General features: G+C 54.8%; 33 non-coding genes across 33 annotated transcripts; 2 read left to right on the top strand and 31 right to left on the bottom strand.

Annotated features, from left to right (window-relative positions):
* Positions 1–163: 163 nt before the first annotated feature.
* Trnai-aau lies at positions 164–237 on the bottom strand. Its single transcript has one exon. It is a non-coding gene; the product is annotated as a tRNA-Ile (tRNA).
* Positions 238–435: 198 nt separating this feature from the next.
* Trnae-uuc lies at positions 436–507 on the bottom strand. The gene has a single exon. It is a non-coding gene; the product is annotated as a tRNA-Glu (tRNA).
* A 305-nt stretch (positions 508–812) lies between these two features.
* Positions 813–885, bottom strand: Trnam-cau. The gene has a single exon. It is a non-coding gene; the product is annotated as a tRNA-Met (tRNA).
* A 381-nt stretch (positions 886–1,266) lies between these two features.
* Trnag-gcc lies at positions 1,267–1,337 on the bottom strand. The gene has a single exon. It is a non-coding gene; the product is annotated as a tRNA-Gly (tRNA).
* A 1,007-nt stretch (positions 1,338–2,344) lies between these two features.
* On the bottom strand, positions 2,345–2,418 carry Trnai-aau. Its single transcript has one exon. It is a non-coding gene; the product is annotated as a tRNA-Ile (tRNA).
* A 198-nt stretch (positions 2,419–2,616) lies between these two features.
* Positions 2,617–2,688, bottom strand: Trnae-uuc. Its single transcript has one exon. It is a non-coding gene; the product is annotated as a tRNA-Glu (tRNA).
* A 305-nt stretch (positions 2,689–2,993) lies between these two features.
* Trnam-cau lies at positions 2,994–3,066 on the bottom strand. Its single transcript has one exon. It is a non-coding gene; the product is annotated as a tRNA-Met (tRNA).
* A 381-nt stretch (positions 3,067–3,447) lies between these two features.
* Trnag-gcc lies at positions 3,448–3,518 on the bottom strand. The gene has a single exon. It is a non-coding gene; the product is annotated as a tRNA-Gly (tRNA).
* A 1,007-nt stretch (positions 3,519–4,525) lies between these two features.
* On the bottom strand, positions 4,526–4,599 carry Trnai-aau. The gene has a single exon. It is a non-coding gene; the product is annotated as a tRNA-Ile (tRNA).
* A 198-nt stretch (positions 4,600–4,797) lies between these two features.
* Trnae-uuc lies at positions 4,798–4,869 on the bottom strand. The gene has a single exon. It is a non-coding gene; the product is annotated as a tRNA-Glu (tRNA).
* Positions 4,870–5,174: 305 nt separating this feature from the next.
* Positions 5,175–5,247, bottom strand: Trnam-cau. Its single transcript has one exon. It is a non-coding gene; the product is annotated as a tRNA-Met (tRNA).
* A 381-nt stretch (positions 5,248–5,628) lies between these two features.
* Trnag-gcc lies at positions 5,629–5,699 on the bottom strand. Its single transcript has one exon. It is a non-coding gene; the product is annotated as a tRNA-Gly (tRNA).
* A 1,007-nt stretch (positions 5,700–6,706) lies between these two features.
* Trnai-aau lies at positions 6,707–6,780 on the bottom strand. Its single transcript has one exon. It is a non-coding gene; the product is annotated as a tRNA-Ile (tRNA).
* A 198-nt stretch (positions 6,781–6,978) lies between these two features.
* On the bottom strand, positions 6,979–7,050 carry Trnae-uuc. Its single transcript has one exon. It is a non-coding gene; the product is annotated as a tRNA-Glu (tRNA).
* A 305-nt stretch (positions 7,051–7,355) lies between these two features.
* On the bottom strand, positions 7,356–7,428 carry Trnam-cau. The gene has a single exon. It is a non-coding gene; the product is annotated as a tRNA-Met (tRNA).
* Positions 7,429–7,809: 381 nt separating this feature from the next.
* Positions 7,810–7,880, bottom strand: Trnag-gcc. The gene has a single exon. It is a non-coding gene; the product is annotated as a tRNA-Gly (tRNA).
* A 342-nt stretch (positions 7,881–8,222) lies between these two features.
* Trnag-ucc lies at positions 8,223–8,294 on the top strand. The gene has a single exon. It is a non-coding gene; the product is annotated as a tRNA-Gly (tRNA).
* A 593-nt stretch (positions 8,295–8,887) lies between these two features.
* On the bottom strand, positions 8,888–8,961 carry Trnai-aau. Its single transcript has one exon. It is a non-coding gene; the product is annotated as a tRNA-Ile (tRNA).
* Positions 8,962–9,159: 198 nt separating this feature from the next.
* Trnae-uuc lies at positions 9,160–9,231 on the bottom strand. The gene has a single exon. It is a non-coding gene; the product is annotated as a tRNA-Glu (tRNA).
* Positions 9,232–9,536: 305 nt separating this feature from the next.
* Trnam-cau lies at positions 9,537–9,609 on the bottom strand. Its single transcript has one exon. It is a non-coding gene; the product is annotated as a tRNA-Met (tRNA).
* Positions 9,610–9,990: 381 nt separating this feature from the next.
* Positions 9,991–10,061, bottom strand: Trnag-gcc. The gene has a single exon. It is a non-coding gene; the product is annotated as a tRNA-Gly (tRNA).
* A 1,007-nt stretch (positions 10,062–11,068) lies between these two features.
* Trnai-aau lies at positions 11,069–11,142 on the bottom strand. The gene has a single exon. It is a non-coding gene; the product is annotated as a tRNA-Ile (tRNA).
* Positions 11,143–11,340: 198 nt separating this feature from the next.
* Trnae-uuc lies at positions 11,341–11,412 on the bottom strand. The gene has a single exon. It is a non-coding gene; the product is annotated as a tRNA-Glu (tRNA).
* Positions 11,413–11,717: 305 nt separating this feature from the next.
* On the bottom strand, positions 11,718–11,790 carry Trnam-cau. The gene has a single exon. It is a non-coding gene; the product is annotated as a tRNA-Met (tRNA).
* A 381-nt stretch (positions 11,791–12,171) lies between these two features.
* Trnag-gcc lies at positions 12,172–12,242 on the bottom strand. Its single transcript has one exon. It is a non-coding gene; the product is annotated as a tRNA-Gly (tRNA).
* A 342-nt stretch (positions 12,243–12,584) lies between these two features.
* Trnag-ucc lies at positions 12,585–12,656 on the top strand. Its single transcript has one exon. It is a non-coding gene; the product is annotated as a tRNA-Gly (tRNA).
* A 593-nt stretch (positions 12,657–13,249) lies between these two features.
* Trnai-aau lies at positions 13,250–13,323 on the bottom strand. The gene has a single exon. It is a non-coding gene; the product is annotated as a tRNA-Ile (tRNA).
* Positions 13,324–13,521: 198 nt separating this feature from the next.
* Trnae-uuc lies at positions 13,522–13,593 on the bottom strand. Its single transcript has one exon. It is a non-coding gene; the product is annotated as a tRNA-Glu (tRNA).
* Positions 13,594–13,898: 305 nt separating this feature from the next.
* On the bottom strand, positions 13,899–13,971 carry Trnam-cau. The gene has a single exon. It is a non-coding gene; the product is annotated as a tRNA-Met (tRNA).
* A 381-nt stretch (positions 13,972–14,352) lies between these two features.
* On the bottom strand, positions 14,353–14,423 carry Trnag-gcc. Its single transcript has one exon. It is a non-coding gene; the product is annotated as a tRNA-Gly (tRNA).
* A 1,007-nt stretch (positions 14,424–15,430) lies between these two features.
* Positions 15,431–15,504, bottom strand: Trnai-aau. Its single transcript has one exon. It is a non-coding gene; the product is annotated as a tRNA-Ile (tRNA).
* Positions 15,505–15,702: 198 nt separating this feature from the next.
* Trnae-uuc lies at positions 15,703–15,774 on the bottom strand. The gene has a single exon. It is a non-coding gene; the product is annotated as a tRNA-Glu (tRNA).
* A 305-nt stretch (positions 15,775–16,079) lies between these two features.
* Trnam-cau lies at positions 16,080–16,152 on the bottom strand. Its single transcript has one exon. It is a non-coding gene; the product is annotated as a tRNA-Met (tRNA).
* Positions 16,153–16,290: the final 138 nt, after the last annotated feature.

The raw sequence follows: 16,290 nt of genomic DNA on the forward strand, positions 1-16,290 counted from the left end.
AGTGTATTCAAGATATTATGGCCATTGCCGAGTGAATGCTGTAGCGCTTCCCGACGAGTCGGGTTCGGATCCTCTGTCAACTTCCACGCAGGGTGATGATCTTCTGGTCATCACACTCGCCAGCTGAAATCGGCGCTGCCTTTTCGTAGTAGTAAAGGAGTAGTGGCCCGTGGGGGGATCGAACCCACGACCTTCGCGTTATTAGCACGACGCTCTAACCAACTGAGCTAACGGGCCTCGGCAGATGCAGTTGCTCAGCCCTACGCTGGAAACAGGTGGCATGAAGCCATACACCATTTCTATGGTCGTCGTGTGTCTGCTTCCCTAGTCTATATTCTGCTGACGGTCACGAAACAGTAGCTATATTGCGAGCAGGACGGGAAACGGCCGCTCGGACAGCTCAAACCTGTCACGATTCGTGTGGAAAAAATTCCGTTCCGGTACCGGGAATCGAAACCGGGCCTCCTGGGTGAAAGCCAGGTATCCTAGCCACTAGACCACACCGGATGCGGCCGTTTCGTTCGACCGTTCGTACGGTCGCTTGTCGCATTTCGTGTCGAGTGCCGCGTCGGCGCCCCTCTCTCTTTGCGAGCATCTTTGCACATAGTGACTGGCAAGGCGCGCACCTCAAACGTCGCAGAGCAATACTTTTGGCTTCATGCTCTGCTGGGAGAAGAGGAAAAGGGAAGCTGTAAGTAGCAATAACAGGAAGTAAACATTTTCCCGCTGAAGCGTTGAAACGTTGTGGATAACAAACAAGAAATACGTTGGCGCCCTAGCAACAGCACCACCATCAGTCACAGAAAATTAAATGCCCCGGGTGAGGATCGAACTCACGACCTTAAGATTATGAGACTTACGCGCTGCCTACTGCGCTACCGAGGCACGGGTGCACCGCTTGTCCTGCAAACTGGGTAAATGCCGTACCCAATATTAGACGTAGAGACACTGTACTTCCTGGATAACGTGTTCTGTTGCTACACGTGCACTGCCGGCCCAGTTGATTGCGGTGCTGCTGCAGCTGTTGCAACGATAGGCAGCACTCCTTGTCGTTAAAGTTCAGAGCCTCGGAGGCACCCGGACCCGGCAACTTGTGAGGCCAGGCCGACGCTAGTCTGTAGAACATGATGCGAGCGTCCTAGTGGGGACCCGCGAGTGCTGCGTTCTCGGTCCTTCTCAAGGGAAATCCAGCTACACATTCTTGTGGATCGTGCATCTCAAGCGCTCAAGCCACGCGGCAGCATCATCGCGGGAAAAGCAAAATGATGCATCGGCCGGGAATCGAACCCGGGCCGCCCGCGTGGCAGGCGAGCATTCTACCACTGAACCACCGATGCTGGGGCCAGCGGTAACTTGACGCTGCTTCCCGAGCAGATGTCTCAAGGGAAAGTGGGACTGCCGTCAAGCGCCGTAGCATTCTGTGGGAAAGATGCTGCAGACGCTGAATCCTGCACTGCACTGCTTAAAAATGCCGCCAGAACGCGGTCCTCTGCGTACTCTTGCGTCGCCGGCGCCCAACTCTTGCCAAAGGATGCGAAATGTGCGCGGATACGCTGTCCGAATGCGTCTGGATGTGCTCCCCTAGCCTGCCTCGAAATGCGCCTGCCAGGTACGATCACCTTCCGCCGCTGCCGACTGGCGGGAAGCCGACACAGCGCGGACGCGCGGCGCTCGCTTGTGCGGTGGTGGTGTAATGGTCAGCATAGGTTCCTTCCAAGCAGTTGATCCGGGTTCGATTCCCGGCCACCGCAGCAGGCTTTTAATTTCGCGTATGAGTACTTTTGCCACGCGCTCTTAAATTATTGTTTTTTCGCCCTCTTACTCGCTGCATACCAGCCCTTAGTGTGTCTCGACTTGTCTCGACTTTGCTCAGCTGACGCGAGAGCTGACGCTCTCAAATCGGCCTTTATCAAAACGACAAGCACGAGAAACGACTGAGAGAGCTAAGGAGAGGCGAGGCGATGGACACACAGCACGCCCCCTTCATTTCACGGTGGCGTCTCCCTGACCGAATCGGGCTGTAGCTCCGAAAACAAAGGAGAAACAAAAATAGGAAGTAAAAGTGCAAATAGTGCCCTGTGTTCCCATGCGCTCACCCGCCCAAGTACTGACAAGGGCCAAAGTTGTTACGCATCGGCAATCGGACATTTTCTTTCATTTTCTCTTTATCGGTTGAGAACCAGTGTATTCAAGATATTATGGCCATTGCCGAGTGAATGCTGTAGCGCTTCCCGACGAGTCGGGTTCGGATCCTCTGTCAACTTCCACGCAGGGTGATGATCTTCTGGTCATCACACTCGCCAGCTGAAATCGGCGCTGCCTTTTCGTAGTAGTAAAGGAGTAGTGGCCCGTGGGGGGATCGAACCCACGACCTTCGCGTTATTAGCACGACGCTCTAACCAACTGAGCTAACGGGCCTCGGCAGATGCAGTTGCTCAGCCCTACGCTGGAAACAGGTGGCATGAAGCCATACACCATTTCTATGGTCGTCGTGTGTCTGCTTCCCTAGTCTATATTCTGCTGACGGTCACGAAACAGTAGCTATATTGCGAGCAGGACGGGAAACGGCCGCTCGGACAGCTCAAACCTGTCACGATTCGTGTGGAAAAAATTCCGTTCCGGTACCGGGAATCGAAACCGGGCCTCCTGGGTGAAAGCCAGGTATCCTAGCCACTAGACCACACCGGATGCGGCCGTTTCGTTCGACCGTTCGTACGGTCGCTTGTCGCATTTCGTGTCGAGTGCCGCGTCGGCGCCCCTCTCTCTTTGCGAGCATCTTTGCACATAGTGACTGGCAAGGCGCGCACCTCAAACGTCGCAGAGCAATGCTTTTGGCTTCATGCTCTGCTGGGAGAAGAGGAAAAGGGAAGCTGTAAGTAGCAATAACAGGAAGTAAACATTTTCCCGCTGAAGCGTTGAAACGTTGTGGATAACAAACAAGAAATACGTTGGCGCCCTAGCAACAGCACCACCATCAGTCACAGAAAATTAAATGCCCCGGGTGAGGATCGAACTCACGACCTTAAGATTATGAGACTTACGCGCTGCCTACTGCGCTACCGAGGCACGGGTGCACCGCTTGTCCTGCAAACTGGGTAAATGCCGTACCCAATATTAGACGTAGAGACACTGTACTTCCTGGATAACGTGTTCTGTTGCTACACGTGCACTGCCGGCCCAGTTGATTGCGGTGCTGCTGCAGCTGTTGCAACGATAGGCAGCACTCCTTGTCGTTAAAGTTCAGAGCCTCGGAGGCACCCGGACCCGGCAACTTGTGAGGCCAGGCCGACGCTAGTCTGTAGAACATGATGCGAGCGTCCTAGTGGGGACCCGCGAGTGCTGCGTTCTCGGTCCTTCTCAAGCGAAATCCAGCTACACATTCTTGTGGATCGTGCATCTCAAGCGCTCAAGCCACGCGGCAGCATCATCGCGGGAAAAGCAAAATGATGCATCGGCCGGGAATCGAACCCGGGCCGCCCGCGTGGCAGGCGAGCATTCTACCACTGAACCACCGATGCTGGGGCCAGCGGTAACTTGACGCTGCTTCCCGAGCAGATGTCTCAAGGGAAAGTGGGACTGCCGTCAAGCGCCGTAGCATTCTGTGGGAAAGATGCTGCAGACGCTGAATCCTGCACTGCACTGCTTAAAAATGCCGCCAGAACGCGGTCCTCTGCGTACTCTTGCGTCGCCGGCGCCCAACTCTTGCCAAAGGATGCGAAATGTGCGCGGATACGCTGTCCGAATGCGTCTGGATGTGCTCCCCTAGCCTGCCTCGAAATGCGCCTGCCAGGTACGATCACCTTCCGCCGCTGCCGACTGGCGGGAAGCCGACACAGCGCGGACGCGCGGCGCTCGCTTGTGCGGTGGTGGTGTAATGGTCAGCATAGGTTCCTTCCAAGCAGTTGATCCGGGTTCGATTCCCGGCCACCGCAGCAGGCTTTTAATTTCGCGTATGAGTACTTTTGCCACGCGCTCTTAAATTATTGTTTTTTCGCCCTCTTACTCGCTGCATACCAGCCCTTAGTGTGTCTCGACTTGTCTCGACTTTGCTCAGCTGACGCGAGAGCTGACGCTCTCAAATCGGCCTTTATCAAAACGACAAGCACGAGAAACGACTGAGAGAGCTAAGGAGAGGCGAGGCGATGGACACACAGCACGCCCCCTTCATTTCACGGTGGCGTCTCCCTGACCGAATCGGGCTGTAGCTCCGAAAACAAAGGAGAAACAAAAATAGGAAGTAAAAGTGCAAATAGTGCCCTGTGTTCCCATGCGCTCACCCGCCCAAGTACTGACAAGGGCCAAAGTTGTTACGCATCGGCAATCGGACATTTTCTTTCATTTTCTCTTTATCGGTTGAGAACCAGTGTATTCAAGATATTATGGCCATTGCCGAGTGAATGCTGTAGCGCTTCCCGACGAGTCGGGTTCGGATCCTCTGTCAACTTCCACGCAGGGTGATGATCTTCTGGTCATCACACTCGCCAGCTGAAATCGGCGCTGCCTTTTCGTAGTAGTAAAGGAGTAGTGGCCCGTGGGGGGATCGAACCCACGACCTTCGCGTTATTAGCACGACGCTCTAACCAACTGAGCTAACGGGCCTCGGCAGATGCAGTTGCTCAGCCCTACGCTGGAAACAGGTGGCATGAAGCCATACACCATTTCTATGGTCGTCGTGTGTCTGCTTCCCTAGTCTATATTCTGCTGACGGTCACGAAACAGTAGCTATATTGCGAGCAGGACGGGAAACGGCCGCTCGGACAGCTCAAACCTGTCACGATTCGTGTGGAAAAAATTCCGTTCCGGTACCGGGAATCGAAACCGGGCCTCCTGGGTGAAAGCCAGGTATCCTAGCCACTAGACCACACCGGATGCGGCCGTTTCGTTCGACCGTTCGTACGGTCGCTTGTCGCATTTCGTGTCGAGTGCCGCGTCGGCGCCCCTCTCTCTTTGCGAGCATCTTTGCACATAGTGACTGGCAAGGCGCGCACCTCAAACGTCGCAGAGCAATACTTTTGGCTTCATGCTCTGCTGGGAGAAGAGGAAAAGGGAAGCTGTAAGTAGCAATAACAGGAAGTAAACATTTTCCCGCTGAAGCGTTGAAACGTTGTGGATAACAAACAAGAAATACGTTGGCGCCCTAGCAACAGCACCACCATCAGTCACAGAAAATTAAATGCCCCGGGTGAGGATCGAACTCACGACCTTAAGATTATGAGACTTACGCGCTGCCTACTGCGCTACCGAGGCACGGGTGCACCGCTTGTCCTGCAAACTGGGTAAATGCCGTACCCAATATTAGACGTAGAGACACTGTACTTCCTGGATAACGTGTTCTGTTGCTACACGTGCACTGCCGGCCCAGTTGATTGCGGTGCTGCTGCAGCTGTTGCAACGATAGGCAGCACTCCTTGTCGTTAAAGTTCAGAGCCTCGGAGGCACCCGGACCCGGCAACTTGTGAGGCCAGGCCGACGCTAGTCTGTAGAACATGATGCGAGCGTCCTAGTGGGGACCCGCGAGTGCTGCGTTCTCGGTCCTTCTCAAGGGAAATCCAGCTACACATTCTTGTGGATCGTGCATCTCAAGCGCTCAAGCCACGCGGCAGCATCATCGCGGGAAAAGCAAAATGATGCATCGGCCGGGAATCGAACCCGGGCCGCCCGCGTGGCAGGCGAGCATTCTACCACTGAACCACCGATGCTGGGGCCAGCGGTAACTTGACGCTGCTTCCCGAGCAGATGTCTCAAGGGAAAGTGGGACTGCCGTCAAGCGCCGTAGCATTCTGTGGGAAAGATGCTGCAGACGCTGAATCCTGCACTGCACTGCTTAAAAATGCCGCCAGAACGCGGTCCTCTGCGTACTCTTGCGTCGCCGGCGCCCAACTCTTGCCAAAGGATGCGAAATGTGCGCGGATACGCTGTCCGAATGCGTCTGGATGTGCTCCCCTAGCCTGCCTCGAAATGCGCCTGCCAGGTACGATCACCTTCCGCCGCTGCCGACTGGCGGGAAGCCGACACAGCGCGGACGCGCGGCGCTCGCTTGTGCGGTGGTGGTGTAATGGTCAGCATAGGTTCCTTCCAAGCAGTTGATCCGGGTTCGATTCCCGGCCACCGCAGCAGGCTTTTAATTTCGCGTATGAGTACTTTTGCCACGCGCTCTTAAATTATTGTTTTTTCGCCCTCTTACTCGCTGCATACCAGCCCTTAGTGTGTCTCGACTTGTCTCGACTTTGCTCAGCTGACGCGAGAGCTGACGCTCTCAAATCGGCCTTTATCAAAACGACAAGCACGAGAAACGACTGAGAGAGCTAAGGAGAGGCGAGGCGATGGACACACAGCACGCCCCCTTCATTTCACGGTGGCGTCTCCCTGACCGAATCGGGCTGTAGCTCCGAAAACAAAGGAGAAACAAAAATAGGAAGTAAAAGTGCAAATAGTGCCCTGTGTTCCCATGCGCTCACCCGCCCAAGTACTGACAAGGGCCAAAGTTGTTACGCATCGGCAATCGGACATTTTCTTTCATTTTCTCTTTATCGGTTGAGAACCAGTGTATTCAAGATATTATGGCCATTGCCGAGTGAATGCTGTAGCGCTTCCCGACGAGTCGGGTTCGGATCCTCTGTCAACTTCCACGCAGGGTGATGATCTTCTGGTCATCACACTCGCCAGCTGAAATCGGCGCTGCCTTTTCGTAGTAGTAAAGGAGTAGTGGCCCGTGGGGGGATCGAACCCACGACCTTCGCGTTATTAGCACGACGCTCTAACCAACTGAGCTAACGGGCCTCGGCAGATGCAGTTGCTCAGCCCTACGCTGGAAACAGGTGGCATGAAGCCATACACCATTTCTATGGTCGTCGTGTGTCTGCTTCCCTAGTCTATATTCTGCTGACGGTCACGAAACAGTAGCTATATTGCGAGCAGGACGGGAAACGGCCGCTCGGACAGCTCAAACCTGTCACGATTCGTGTGGAAAAAATTCCGTTCCGGTACCGGGAATCGAAACCGGGCCTCCTGGGTGAAAGCCAGGTATCCTAGCCACTAGACCACACCGGATGCGGCCGTTTCGTTCGACCGTTCGTACGGTCGCTTGTCGCATTTCGTGTCGAGTGCCGCGTCGGCGCCCCTCTCTCTTTGCGAGCATCTTTGCACATAGTGACTGGCAAGGCGCGCACCTCAAACGTCGCAGAGCAATGCTTTTGGCTTCATGCTCTGCTGGGAGAAGAGGAAAAGGGAAGCTGTAAGTAGCAATAACAGGAAGTAAACATTTTCCCGCTGAAGCGTTGAAACGTTGTGGATAACAAACAAGAAATACGTTGGCGCCCTAGCAACAGCACCACCATCAGTCACAGAAAATTAAATGCCCCGGGTGAGGATCGAACTCACGACCTTAAGATTATGAGACTTACGCGCTGCCTACTGCGCTACCGAGGCACGGGTGCACCGCTTGTCCTGCAAACTGGGTAAATGCCGTACCCAATATTAGACGTAGAGACACTGTACTTCCTGGATAACGTGTTCTGTTGCTACACGTGCACTGCCGGCCCAGTTGATTGCGGTGCTGCTGCAGCTGTTGCAACGATAGGCAGCACTCCTTGTCGTTAAAGTTCAGAGCCTCGGAGGCACCCGGACCCGGCAACTTGTGAGGCCAGGCCGACGCTAGTCTGTAGAACATGATGCGAGCGTCCTAGTGGGGACCCGCGAGTGCTGCGTTCTCGGTCCTTCTCAAGGGAAATCCAGCTACACATTCTTGTGGATCGTGCATCTCAAGCGCTCAAGCCACGCGGCAGCATCATCGCGGGAAAAGCAAAATGATGCATCGGCCGGGAATCGAACCCGGGCCGCCCGCGTGGCAGGCGAGCATTCTACCACTGAACCACCGATGCTGGGGCCAGCGGTAACTTGACGCTGCTTCCCGAGCAGATGTCTCAAGGGAAAGTGGGACTGCCGTCAAGCGCCGTAGCATTCTGTGGGAAAGATGCTGCAGACGCTGAATCCTGCACTGCACTGCTTAAAAATGCCGCCAGAACGCGGTCCTCTGCGTACTCTTGCGTCGCCGGCGCCCAACTCTTGCCAAAGGATGCGAAATGTGCGCGGATACGCTGTCCGAATGCGTCTGGATGTGCTCCCCTAGCCTGCCTCGAAATGCGCCTGCCAGGTACGATCACCTTCCGCCGCTGCCGACTGGCGGGAAGCCGACACAGCGCGGACGCGCGGCGCTCGCTTGTGCGGTGGTGGTGTAATGGTCAGCATAGGTGCCTTCCAAGCAGTTGATCCGGGTTCGATTCCCGGCCACCGCAGCAGGCTTTTAATTTCGCGTATGAGTACTTTTGCCACGCGCTCTTAAATTATTGTTTTTTCGCCCTCTTACTCGCTGCATACCAGCCCTTAGTGTGTCTCGACTTGTCTCGACTTTGCTCAGCTGACGCGAGAGCTGACGCTCTCAAATCGGCCTTTATCAAAACGACAAGCACGAGAAACGACTGAGAGAGCTAAGGAGAGGCGAGGCGATGGACACACAGCACGCCCCCTTCATTTCACGGTGGCGTCTCCCTGACCGAATCGGGCTGTAGCTCCGAAAACAAAGGAGAAACAAAAATAGGAAGTAAAAGTGCAAATAGTGCCCTGTGTTCCCATGCGCTCACCCGCCCAAGTACTGACAAGGGCCAAAGTTGTTACGCATCGGCAATCGGACATTTTCTTTCATTTTCTCTTTATCGGTTGAGAACCAGTGTATTCAAGATATTATGGCCATTGCCGAGTGAATGCTGTAGCGCTTCCCGACGAGTCGGGTTCGGATCCTCTGTCAACTTCCACGCAGGGTGATGATCTTCTGGTCATCACACTCGCCAGCTGAAATCGGCGCTGCCTTTTCGTAGTAGTAAAGGAGTAGTGGCCCGTGGGGGGATCGAACCCACGACCTTCGCGTTATTAGCACGACGCTCTAACCAACTGAGCTAACGGGCCTCGGCAGATGCAGTTGCTCAGCCCTACGCTGGAAACAGGTGGCATGAAGCCATACACCATTTCTATGGTCGTCGTGTGTCTGCTTCCCTAGTCTATATTCTGCTGACGGTCACGAAACAGTAGCTATATTGCGAGCAGGACGGGAAACGGCCGCTCGGACAGCTCAAACCTGTCACGATTCGTGTGGAAAAAATTCCGTTCCGGTACCGGGAATCGAAACCGGGCCTCCTGGGTGAAAGCCAGGTATCCTAGCCACTAGACCACACCGGATGCGGCCGTTTCTTTCGACCGTTTGTACGGTCGCTTGTCGCATTTCGTGTCGAGTGCCGCGTCGGCGCCCCTCTCTCTTTGCGAGCATCTTTGCACATAGTGACTGGCAAGGCGCGCACCTCAAACGCCGCAGAGCAATGCTTTTGGCTTCATGCTCTGCTGGAAGAAGAGGAAAAGGGAAGCTGTAAGTAGCAATAACAGGAAGTAAACATTTTCCCGCTGAAGCGTTGAAACGTTGTGGATAACAAACAAGAAATACGTTGGCGCCCTAGCAACAGCACCACCATCAGTCACAGAAAATTAAATGCCCCGGGTGAGGATCGAACTCACGACCTTAAGATTATGAGACTTACGCGCTGCCTACTGCGCTACCGAGGCACGGGTGCACCGCTTGTCCTGCAAACTGGGTAAATGCCGTACCCAATATTAGACGTAGAGACACTGTACTTCCTGGATAACGTGTTCTGTTGCTACACGTGCACTGCCGGCCCAGTTGATTGCGGTGCTGCTGCAGCTGTTGCAACGATAGGCAGCACTCCTTGTCGTTAAAGTTCAGAGCCTCGGAGGCACCCGGACCCGGCAACTTGTGAGGCCAGGCCGACGCTAGTCTGTAGAACATGATGCGAGCGTCCTAGTGGGGACCCGCGAGTGCTGCGTTCTCGGTCCTTCTCAAGCGAAATCCAGCTACACATTCTTGTGGATCGTGCATCTCAAGCGCTCAAGCCACGCGGCAGCATCATCGCGGGAAAAGCAAAATGATGCATCGGCCGGGAATCGAACCCGGGCCGCCCGCGTGGCAGGCGAGCATTCTACCACTGAACCACCGATGCTGGGGCCAGCGGTAACTTGACGCTGCTTCCCGAGCAGATGTCTCAAGGGAAAGTGGGACTGCCGTCAAGCGCCGTAGCATTCTGTGGGAAAGATGCTGCAGACGCTGAATCCTGCACTGCACTGCTTAAAAATGCCGCCAGAACGCGGTCCTCTGCGTACTCTTGCGTCGCCGGCGCCCAACTCTTGCCAAAGGATGCGAAATGTGCGCGGATACGCTGTCCGAATGCGTCTGGATGTGCTCCCCTAGCCTGCCTCGAAATGCGCCTGCCAGGTACGATCACCTTCCGCCGCTGCCGACTGGCGGGAAGCCGACACAGCGCGGACGCGCGGCGCTCGCTTGTGCGGTGGTGGTGTAATGGTCAGCATAGGTTCCTTCCAAGCAGTTGATCCGGGTTCGATTCCCGGCCACCGCAGCAGGCTTTTAATTTCGCGTATGAGTACTTTTGCCACGCGCTCTTAAATTATTGTTTTTTCGCCCTCTTACTCGCTGCATACCAGCCCTTAGTGTGTCTCGACTTGTCTCGACTTTGCTCAGCTGACGCGAGAGCTGACGCTCTCAAATCGGCCTTTATCAAAACGACAAGCACGAGAAACGACTGAGAGAGCTAAGGAGAGGCGAGGCGATGGACACACAGCACGCCCCCTTCATTTCACGGTGGCGTCTCCCTGACCGAATCGGGCTGTAGCTCCGAAAACAAAGGAGAAACAAAAATAGGAAGTAAAAGTGCAAATAGTGCCCTGTGTTCCCATGCGCTCACCCGCCCAAGTACTGACAAGGGCCAAAGTTGTTACGCATCGGCAATCGGACATTTTCTTTCATTTTCTCTTTATCGGTTGAGAACCAGTGTATTCAAGATATTATGGCCATTGCCGAGTGAATGCTGTAGCGCTTCCCGACGAGTCGGGTTCGGATCCTCTGTCAACTTCCACGCAGGGTGATGATCTTCTGGTCATCACACTCGCCAGCTGAAATCGGCGCTGCCTTTTCGTAGTAGTAAAGGAGTAGTGGCCCGTGGGGGGATCGAACCCACGACCTTCGCGTTATTAGCACGACGCTCTAACCAACTGAGCTAACGGGCCTCGGCAGATGCAGTTGCTCAGCCCTACGCTGGAAACAGGTGGCATGAAGCCATACACCATTTCTATGGTCGTCGTGTGTCTGCTTCCCTAGTCTATATTCTGCTGACGGTCACGAAACAGTAGCTATATTGCGAGCAGGACGGGAAACGGCCGCTCGGACAGCTCAAACCTGTCACGATTCGTGTGGAAAAAATTCCGTTCCGGTACCGGGAATCGAAACCGGGCCTCCTGGGTGAAAGCCAGGTATCCTAGCCACTAGACCACACCGGATGCGGCCGTTTCGTTCGACCGTTCGTACGGTCGCTTGTCGCATTTCGTGTCGAGTGCCGCGTCGGCGCCCCTCTCTCTTTGCGAGCATCTTTGCACATAGTGACTGGCAAGGCGCGCACCTCAAACGTCGCAGAGCAATACTTTTGGCTTCATGCTCTGCTGGGAGAAGAGGAAAAGGGAAGCTGTAAGTAGCAATAACAGGAAGTAAACATTTTCCCGCTGAAGCGTTGAAACGTTGTGGATAACAAACAAGAAATACGTTGGCGCCCTAGCAACAGCACCACCATCAGTCACAGAAAATTAAATGCCCCGGGTGAGGATCGAACTCACGACCTTAAGATTATGAGACTTACGCGCTGCCTACTGCGCTACCGAGGCACGGGTGCACCGCTTGTCCTGCAAACTGGGTAAATGCCGTACCCAATATTAGACGTAGAGACACTGTACTTCCTGGATAACGTGTTCTGTTGCTACACGTGCACTGCCGGCCCAGTTGATTGCGGTGCTGCTGCAGCTGTTGCAACGATAGGCAGCACTCCTTGTCGTTAAAGTTCAGAGCCTCGGAGGCACCCGGACCCGGCAACTTGTGAGGCCAGGCCGACGCTAGTCTGTAGAACATGATGCGAGCGTCCTAGTGGGGACCCGCGAGTGCTGCGTTCTCGGTCCTTCTCAAGGGAAATCCAGCTACACATTCTTGTGGATCGTGCATCTCAAGCGCTCAAGCCACGCGGCAGCATCATCGCGGGAAAAGCAAAATGATGCATCGGCCGGGAATCGAACCCGGGCCGCCCGCGTGGCAGGCGAGCATTCTACCACTGAACCACCGATGCTGGGGCCAGCGGTAACTTGACGCTGCTTCCCGAGCAGATGTCTCAAGGGAAAGTGGGACTGCCGTCAAGCGCCGTAGCATTCTGTGGGAAAGATGCTGCAGACGCTGAATCCTGCACTGCACTGCTTAAAAATGCCGCCAGAACGCGGTCCTCTGCGTACTCTTGCGTCGCCGGCGCCCAACTCTTGCCAAAGGATGCGAAATGTGCGCGGATACGCTGTCCGAATGCGTCTGGATGTGCTCCCCTAGCCTGCCTCGAAATGCGCCTGCCAGGTACGATCACCTTCCGCCGCTGCCGACTGGCGGGAAGCCGACACAGCGCGGACGCGCGGCGCTCGCTTGTGCGGTGGTGGTGTAATGGTCAGCATAGGTGCCTTCCAAGCAGTTGATCCGGGTTCGATTCCCGGCCACCGCAGCAGGCTTTTAATTTCGCGTATGAGTACTTTTGCCACGCGCTCTTAAATTATTGTTTTTTCGCCCTCTTACTCGCTGCATACCAGCCCTTAGTGTGTCTCGACTTGTCTCGACTTTGCTCAGCTGACGCGAGAGCTGACGCTCTCAAATCGGCCTTTATCAAAACGACAAGCACGAGAAACGACTGAGAGAGCTAAGGAGAGGCGAGGCGATGGACACACAGCACGCCCCCTTCATTTCACGGTGGCGTCTCCCTGACCGAATCGGGCTGTAGCTCCGAAAACAAAGGAGAAACAAAAATAGGAAGTAAAAGTGCAAATAGTGGCCTGTGTTCCCATGCGCTCACCCGCCCAAGTACTGACAAGGGCCAAAGTTGTTACGCATCGGCAATCGGACATTTTCTTTCATTTTCTCTTTATCGGTTGAGAACCAGTGTATTCAAGATATTATGGCCATTGCCGAGTGAATGCTGTAGCGCTTCCCGACGAGTCGGATTCGGATCCTCTGTCAACTTCCACGCAGGGTGATGATCTTCTGGTCATCACACTCGCCAGCTGAAATCGGCGCTGCCTTTTCGTAGTAGTAAAGGAGTAGTGGCCCGTGGGGGGATCGAACCCACGACCTTCGCGTTATTAGCACGACGCTCTAACCAACTGAGCTAACGGGCCTCGGCAGATGCAGTTGCTCAGCCCTACGCTGGAAACAGGTGGCATGAAGCCATACACCATTTCTATGGTCGTCGTGTGTCTGCTTCCCTAGTCTATATTCTGCTGACGGTCACGAAACAGTAGCTATATTGCGAGCAGGACGGGAAACGGCCGCTCGGACAGCTCAAACCTGTCACGATTCGTGTGGAAAAAATTCCGTTCCGGTACCGGGAATCGAAACCGGGCCTCCTGGGTGAAAGCCAGGTATCCTAGCCACTAGACCACACCGGATGCGGCCGTTTCTTTCGACCGTTTGTACGGTCGCTTGTCGCATTTCGTGTCGAGTGCCGCGTCGGCGCCCCTCTCTCTTTGCGAGCATCTTTGCACATAGTGACTGGCAAGGCGCGCACCTCAAACGCCGCAGAGCAATGCTTTTGGCTTCATGCTCTGCTGGAAGAAGAGGAAAAGGGAAGCTGTAAGTAGCAATAACAGGAAGTAAACATTTTCCCGCTGAAGCGTTGAAACGTTGTGGATAACAAACAAGAAATACGTTGGCGCCCTAGCAACAGCACCACCATCAGTCACAGAAAATTAAATGCCCCGGGTGAGGATCGAACTCACGACCTTAAGATTATGAGACTTACGCGCTGCCTACTGCGCTACCGAGGCACGGGTGCACCGCTTGTCCTGCAAACTGGGTAAATGCCGTACCCAATATTAGACGTAGAGACACTGTACTTCCTGGATAACGTGTTCTGTTGCTACACGTGCACTGCCGGCCCAGTTGATTGCGGTGCTGCTGCAGCTGTTGCAACGATAGGCAGCACTCCTTGTCGTTAAAGTTCAGAGCCTCGGAGGCACCCGGACCCGGCAACTTGTGAGGCCAGGCCGACGCTAGTCTGTAGAACATGATGCGAGCGTCCTAGTGGGGACCCGCGAGTGCTGCGTTCTCGGTCCTTCTCAAGGGAAATCCAGCTACACATTCTTGTGGATCGTGCATCTCAAGCGCTCAAGCCACGCGGCAGCATCATCGCGGGAAAAGCAAAATGATGCATCGGCCGGGAATCGAACCCGGGCCGCCCGCGTGGCAGGCGAGCATTCTACCACTGAACCACCGATGCTGGGGCCAGCGGTAACTTGACGCTGCTTCCCGAGCAGATGTCTCAAGGGAAAGTGGGACTGCCGTCAAGCGCCGTAGCATTCTGTGGGAAAGATGCTGCAGACGCTGAATCCTGCACTGCACTGCTTAAAAATGCCGCCAGAACGCGGTCCTCTGCGTACTCTTGCGTCGCCGGCGCCCAACTCTTGCCAAAGGATGCGAAATGTGCGCGGATACGCTGTCCGAATGCGTCTGGATGTGCTCCCCTAGCCTGCCTCGAAATGCGCCTGCCAGGTACGATCACCTTCCGCCGCTGCCGACTGGCGGGAAGCCGACACAGCGCGGACGCGCGGCGCTCGCTTGTGCGGTGGTGGTGTAATGGTCAGCATAGGTTCCTTCCAAGCAGTTGATCCGGGTTCGATTCCCGGCCACCGCAGCAGGCTTTTAATTTCGCGTATGAGTACTTTTGCCACGCGCTCTTAAATTATTGTTTTTTCGCCCTCTTACTCGCTGCATACCAGCCCTTAGTGTGTCTCGACTTGTCTCGACTTTGCTCAGCTGACGCGAGAGCTGACGCTCTCAAATCGGCCTTTATCAAAACGACAAGCACGAGAAACGACTGAGAGAGCTAAGGAGAGGCGAGGCGATGGACACACAGCACGCCCCCTTCATTTCACGGTGGCGTCTCCCTGACCGAATCGGGCTGTAGCTCCGAAAACAAAGGAGAAACAAAAATAGGAAGTAAAAGTGCAAATAGTGCCCTGTGTTCCCATGCGCTCACCCGCCCAAGTACTGACAAGGGCCAAAGTTGTTACGCATCGGCAATCGGACATTTTCTTTCATTTTCTCTTTATCGGTTGAGAACCAGTGTATTCAAGATATTATGGCCATTGCCGAGTGAATGCTGTAGCGCTTCCCGACGAGTCGGGTTCGGATCCTCTGTCAACTTCCACGCAGGGTGATGATCTTCTGGTCATCACACTCGCCAGCTGAAATCGGCGCTGCCTTTTCGTAGTAGTAAAGGAGTAGTGGCCCGTGGGGGGATCGAACCCACGACCTTCGCGTTATTAGCACGACGCTCTAACCAACTGAGCTAACGGGCCTCGGCAGATGCAGTTGCTCAGCCCTACGCTGGAAACAGGTGGCATGAAGCCATACACCATTTCTATGGTCGTCGTGTGTCTGCTTCCCTAGTCTATATTCTGCTGACGGTCACGAAACAGTAGCTATATTGCGAGCAGGACGGGAAACGGCCGCTCGGACAGCTCAAACCTGTCACGATTCGTGTGGAAAAAATTCCGTTCCGGTACCGGGAATCGAAACCGGGCCTCCTGGGTGAAAGCCAGGTATCCTAGCCACTAGACCACACCGGATGCGGCCGTTTCGTTCGACCGTTCGTACGGTCGCTTGTCGCATTTCGTGTCGAGTGCCGCGTCGGCGCCCCTCTCTCTTTGCGAGCATCTTTGCACATAGTGACTGGCAAGGCGCGCACCTCAAACGTCGCAGAGCAATGCTTTTGGCTTCATGCTCTGCTGGGAGAAGAGGAAAAGGGAAGCTGTAAGTAGCAATAACAGGAAGTAAACATTTTCCCGCTGAAGCGTTGAAACGTTGTGGATAACAAACAAGAAATACGTTGGCGCCCTAGCAACAGCACCACCATCAGTCACAGAAAATTAAATGCCCCGGGTGAGGATCGAACTCACGACCTTAAGATTATGAGACTTACGCGCTGCCTACTGCGCTACCGAGGCACGGGTGCACCGCTTGTCCTGCAAACTGGGTAAATGCCGTACCCAATATTAGACGTAGAGACACTGTACTTCCTGGATAACGTGTTCTGTTGCTACACGTGCACTGCCGGCCCAGTTGATTGCGGTGCTGCTGCAGCT

Source organism: Schistocerca piceifrons, chromosome 2 (genome assembly GCF_021461385.2).
Source record: "Schistocerca piceifrons isolate TAMUIC-IGC-003096 chromosome 2, iqSchPice1.1, whole genome shotgun sequence".
Classification (NCBI taxonomy): Eukaryota; Metazoa; Arthropoda; class Insecta; order Orthoptera; family Acrididae; genus Schistocerca; species Schistocerca piceifrons.